Source organism: Chlorocebus sabaeus, chromosome 22 (genome assembly GCF_047675955.1).
Source record: "Chlorocebus sabaeus isolate Y175 chromosome 22, mChlSab1.0.hap1, whole genome shotgun sequence".
NCBI classification, from domain to species: Eukaryota; Metazoa; Chordata; class Mammalia; order Primates; family Cercopithecidae; genus Chlorocebus; species Chlorocebus sabaeus.
Window position 1 is genome coordinate 33,236,420 of NC_132925.1, and position 6,000 is coordinate 33,242,419.

General features: G+C 43.5%; 1 protein-coding gene across 3 annotated transcripts in view; it reads right to left on the bottom strand.

Annotated features, from left to right (window-relative positions):
- Positions 1 to 5,169, bottom strand: part of SPICE1 (spindle and centriole associated protein 1) — a 67,135-nt gene extending 61,966 nt beyond the window's left edge. Inside the window, exon 1 of one of the 3 annotated variants that reach the window (XM_007985785.3) lies at positions 5,078 to 5,169. The gene's annotated coding sequence lies outside the window, so the exon portion shown is untranslated. Of the gene's footprint in view, positions 1 to 4,498; positions 4,617 to 4,788; positions 4,886 to 5,077 lie in introns of those variants that run through there. The other 2 variants (XM_007985783.3, XM_007985786.3) reach the window with 2 other exon arrangements.
- Between the last annotated feature and the right edge of the window lie 831 nt (positions 5,170 to 6,000).

Sequence of the window (6,000 nt, forward strand, 5' to 3'; positions counted from 1 at the left end):
ACGACTAAAGGCTTAACTGTAAAACCCAAAACTATAAAAACCCCAGAAGAAAATCTAAGCAATACCTTTCAGCACATAGACACAGGCAAAGATTTCATGATGAAAATGTCAAAAGCAATTGCAACAAAAGCAAAACTTAACAAATGGGATCTAATTAATCTAAAGAGCTTCTGCACAGCAAAAGAAACTATCACCAGAGCAAATGGACAACCTACAGAACTGGAGAAAAATTTTGCAATCTCTCCATCTGACAAAGGGCTAATATCCAGAGTCTACAAGGAACTTAAACAAATTTATAAGAAAAAAACAACCTCATTAAAAAGTGTGCAAAGGACATGAACACACACTTCTCAAAAGAAGGCATTTATGCAGCCAACAAACATATGAAAAAAAGTCAACATCACTGATTGTTAGAAAAATGCAAATCAAAACTACAATAAGATACCATCTCATGCCAGTTAGAATGGCGATTATTAAAAAGTCAAGAAACAACAGATTCTGGCAAGACTGTGGAGAAACAGGAACAATTTTACACTGTTGGTGGAAATGCAAATTAGTTCAACCATTGTGGAAGACAGTGTGGCGATTCCTCAAAGACCTAGAACCAGAAATACCACTTGACCCAGCAATCACATTAATGGGTATATACCCAAAGGAAAATAAATCATTCAATTATAAAGATACATGCACATACGTTCACTGCAGCACTATTCACAATAGCAAAGACATGGAATCAACCCAAATACCCATCATTGACAGACTGGATAAAGACATGTGGTACATATACACCATGGAATACTACGCAGCCATAAAAAGGAACGAGGTCATGTCCTTCACACGGACATGGATGGAGCTGGAAGCCATTATCCTTGGCAAACGAATGCAGGAACAGAAAACCAAACACCACAAGTTCTCACTTATAAGTGAGTGCTGAACGATGAGAACACAAGGACACAGGGAGGGGAACAACACACACTGGGGCCTGTCAGGCAGCAGATGGGTGAGGGGAGGGAGAGTATCAGGAAAAATAGCTAATGCACACTAGATTTAATACCTAGGTGATGGGTTGATAGATGCAGCAAACCACTATGACACACGTTTACCTATGAAACAAACCTGCCTATACCGCACGTGTACCTTGGAACTTGAAACAGAATTTTAAAATATTAAGAATATTAAAATTTAAAAAAATTTAAAAAGAGGCTTAGAGAAAGTATATAGCTCAAAGTCATACAAATAATAACAGGCAGAGCCAAGAGCTGACACTCAAGACCAGGTCTGACTGACTATAAAGCACCTGCTGGAAAAGTTTGCCAGAACTGGGTTACCTCTCTTTGCTTCTGTCTTTCCCAAACTTTCTATAATGAACCTATGTTACCCTTAAAAATGGGGAAAATATTATTTCAGGTTACATTTAGAATAGTTCACTTATTCAGAAGCTAAACTTCCAGATGAGAATGCAGACTGGCCACAACTTGATTACAGCTTTAGAAGACCCTAAGCAGAGACTCTAACTAAGCCATGTCCAAACTCATAACCCACAGAAATTGTGAAATGATAAACAGTCATTGTTTTAGGCCACTAAATCTGTGGTAATTTACTACCTGTGTATGGTAGGATGACACAGGTATAGTTAAGCTGCTATCCCATCTTTGCCCTTCTCTTGCCATCCAACTTCATGAAAAGGTACACTTTAGCACCTGTATTTACTAATCCTTAGTTCTACCTCCAAGTTTTATTAATTACAAAAACTCTGACCCCAATTTGCACTGAAAAGCATTCTTTTTTTTTTTTTTTTTTTTTGAGTTGGAGTCTTGCTCTGTCGCCAGGCTGGAGTGCAGTGACATGATCTCAGCTCACTGCAACCTCCGACTCCCGGGTTCAAGCAATTCTCCTCCCTCAGCCTCCTGAGTAGCTGGGATTACAGGCGTGCACCACCATGCCTGGCTAATTTTTGTATTTTTAGTAGAGACGGGGTTTCACCATGTTGGTCAGGCTGGTCTCGAACTCCTGATCTCGTGATCCACCTGCCTTGGCCTCCCAGAGTGCTGGGATTACAAGCGTGAGCCACCACACCCAGCAGAAAAGCATTCTCTTGAACACCACCAATAATAGTAACCATATTTTTCTTAACCAAGGATCAGACGTTTTGGTCTAAAAAAGGAATTTTGTGCCACTTACAGAAACCAGAGATCATAAGTGTGCTATAGTTTATTGTTAAAATGTGAGACTAGAGATATTCTGATGGTTTACAGTGTTAAGACATCAAATATTAAAATTAGCACAGCCAAGAAAATCTATGCCTGTTTGGAGAAACTGAAATACTAATGGCCCTTTCCAGCTCTGCACACTCCCAATCCTAGAAGCCCTCTCCTCTCTTGGCTTCCAGGACACCCTTTCTCCTGCTTTTCTTTTTTTTTTTTTTTTTTTTTTTTTTTTTGAGACAGAGTCTCGCTCCGTCACCCAGGCTGGAGTGCAGTGGTGCGATAGCTCAGTGCAATCTCCGCCTCCCAGGTTCAAGTGATTCTCCTTCCTCAGCCTCCCGAGTCACTGGGACTACAGGCACCTGCCACCCCACCCAGCTAATTTTTGTATTTTTAATAGAGACGGGGTTTCACCATGTTGGCCAGGATGGTCTCGATCTGTTGACCTTATGATCCACCCAGCTCGGCCTCCCAAAGTGCTGGGATTACAGGCATGAGCTACCACGCCCGGCCTCTTCTATTCTTTTCTCCTTTTTTTCACGGGCTCTATTGTCCCCCTCCACACACACAATTTAATCAAGGATCTCCACCCAGCTCTATCTCAGTTCTCATCCCTCTTGTCTTTCCATTAGATACCCTCTCTTTCATTCAATAATTATTTGGGGGAGTCCAGCACACACCAGGCACTAGCTAGGCATTAGAGATACAAGTAAACTAAATAAACCAAGATATCAGTAAACAAGTCTAATATGGTGCCAGCTCTCATGGAGCTGCTTTCTTGATCACAAAGGGGCAGTTCACATCCTCCCTCAGTGACTTCACCTACTCCCTTGAGCAAAGCTATGAATGTATGGACACAAAAACACACTGTGAAAATGAGTTCCAAATCAATGATTCACACCTTTCCACAAAACATGAAACACAGTGGCTCGCATCTGTAATCCCAGCAACTCAGGAGGCTGAGGCAGGAGGATCGCTTGAGGTAGGAAGTTCAAGACCAGCCTGTGCAACATAGCAAGACCCTGTCTCTAAAAAAATTTTTTTTTAATTAGCCAGGAGTGGCGGTGAGTGCCTATAGTTCCAGCTACTCAAGAGGCTGAGACGGGAGGACTGCTTGAGCCCAGGAGTTGGAGGCTGCAGTGAGTTAAGATGGCACTCCTGCACTCCAGTATGGGTGATGGAGTGAGGCTCTGTCTCTTAAAATAAACAAATAAACAAAAACAAAACAAAACCACCAAATGCTCATTTCTAACTACCTATTGTACAAATCTGCCAAATATCACAAATACAGTATATCAAAATAAAGCTCATCATCATACCCCAAATCTCTACTTGCTGATATATAACTGGTTAACTCGATAAATATGTTGAATTAAGGTGAATTTACAGAATTCCCTTCTAGTTGCTCCAATTTAAAACCTCAGCATCACCTCTGTTCCTTATCTCTTAGTGAATCAGATAACAGAATCTATTAACTTTTTCCCTAAAAATCTCTCCTGCCCGCTCTTCTCCATCTCTACTAAAAATATTTTTATTCAGGCTCTCGTTATTCTAATTAGTCTCCCTTTCACTCTTCACTCACTGACATCACCATCCATCTATTAATTAAACTAATATTTTGAAAGCACCACCTAAGGGTGAGGCACCAGATACAACAAGAAAGCAGAATAGTCTCTGCCCTTGCAGAGTTAAGAGTTTCTAAGAGGACCGCAATTAAACAAGTATTTACAACAAAAGGGCAGCATGGGAAGTAAATTCTGTCTGCCATGAAAGTACCCAACTAATTCTACACAGTAAGAAAAAGCTGCCTCCTCTATACCCCCAAAAATGTTTGCACTGAGAGTTAAAATATGAATAAAAGTTAGAAGTAGCGGAAAGAATATTCCAGGCAAGCGAAAATGCATTTACGAAGAGTTTGAGAAATTCAGTTCAATTAACAAAGATCTGAGAGGGTGAGAGGTTAAAGGAGGAGGAAAGGCAGAGAGCAGACTGTAGTCTTCTGAGCCACAGCAATCTGAACACTATCCTAAGACCACAGGAAACCACTGAAGAATTTTAAACGGGGTAGTTATGACTGGACTTAGTAAATCCACTCTGACTGGTATGGAAAACTGATTAAAGAGAAACAAGAACTCTTTCCAAACACTGTTGAATCAATCCTACCTAAATACACGGAGAGAGAATAGATCTGAACCCTTTCCTTACCCCCTCTGGATTCGGATGGCTCCCCACTGTCAAGAGGAATCCAACCCAGCTTGGCATTCAGACCCTCTCCCCCATGTGGCCCGGCTGACCTTTCTTTCCAGTGTTCTCTCACATCTCCCGCAAATCCTAAAACCGAGTTCTCGCCTCACATACAGTTGCAACCATTCTTTTCCCTCTGCTTCTAACACCCGTCAGGCTCACTCTCTTCTTTACCGGGTCAGCTTTCACAGACTCCTCAAAACTCATACAGGCGGAGCCTTCTGAGAAGCCCCTCTCTGACATCCATCGATTTAAATGACGCTCCCGGTCCCAAAGCATGCTGGATAGTTTGCCTCTCTCCTGCTACACGGAAAACTTCCCGAACGCTACAATCGAGTACCTCCAATTTCCAGCTCTGTGCAAAAGCTCTCGAAAGCGGTGCGCACGCGCATACTCGAGGTGCTCTGACGCCACGCACAACCAACCAGACACGCACCCTGACAGGCACTTGCACTCTCAAAACACTGAGCCGCGGCTGCGCTTCCTGAAGAAAGAATTCCCCAACCGGGCTCCTGGATCCCAGGGAACAGAGATGCCACCACCGTTCTCCCCACCCTTTTGGTAGCCCTGGTCCCTAAGGCTCGTTGGGACTGCGAGCTGCAAGCCTCCGATCCATCTTCTCAACTTGCCTTGCCGTTTCCCGACTGCCGCCGCCACCGCAACTAAAACTTCACGGTCCGGAACCCCGGAGCGCGCCACAGGTTAACCCAGCCAGCGGCTTCCGGGCTGTTGCCTGGGTTACCAGAGCTCCGCCCCACGCCCTTGCGTATATCCGGCGAGCCAAGTGCGCAGGCTCCTCTCAAAGCCTAGCCCGGCTTCTGAGGCTAAGGGAGTAGTGCGTTTGCAAGGTTCGGGGCAAATTGTTAAAGAATAGGCATATAGCATTAACCGGTGCCTCGAGAATTCTCCAAAAGAAATATGTTGCTCACCTCACCAGACTTCACGTATCACTTAATTTGCTTTCACCTCTATTCATTTGTTTAAAAATCTTTAGTAGTGTAATCCCAGCACTTTGGGAGACAGAAGTAGGATTGCTTAAGCCCAGGAGTTTGAGACAAGCATGGGCAAGATGGCAAGACCCCGTCTCTACGAAAAATTAAAAAATTAGCTGGGCGTGGGAGCATGCCTGTAGTTCCAGCTACTCAGGAGGCGGAGGTGTGAGGATCGCTTGAGCCCAGGAGGTCAAAGCTGTAGTGAGCCCCAGTCTCAGGAGGCGGAGGTGTGAGGATCGCTTGAGCCCAGGAGGTCAAAGCTGTAGTGAGCCCCAGTGGTACCACTGCACTCCAGCCTGGACGGCAAAGCAAGACCTTGTCTTAAAAAAAAAAAAAAATTGTTTATTACAACCTACAAATGTGCGGGAGAGCTAGGTTCTATGGGGGACTAAAAGCACACAAGGTGGGAAACTTACAGCATATTAGCATACAGTTATCAATGACAAAAATTAAAATTATGATGAGTGCTAAGAAGGAACACTCTAATCAAATACTTAACTTATTATTATACTAATATTTGAATTACTAAGGAAAGCTGAGACATGAGTAGGCCAGTGGGG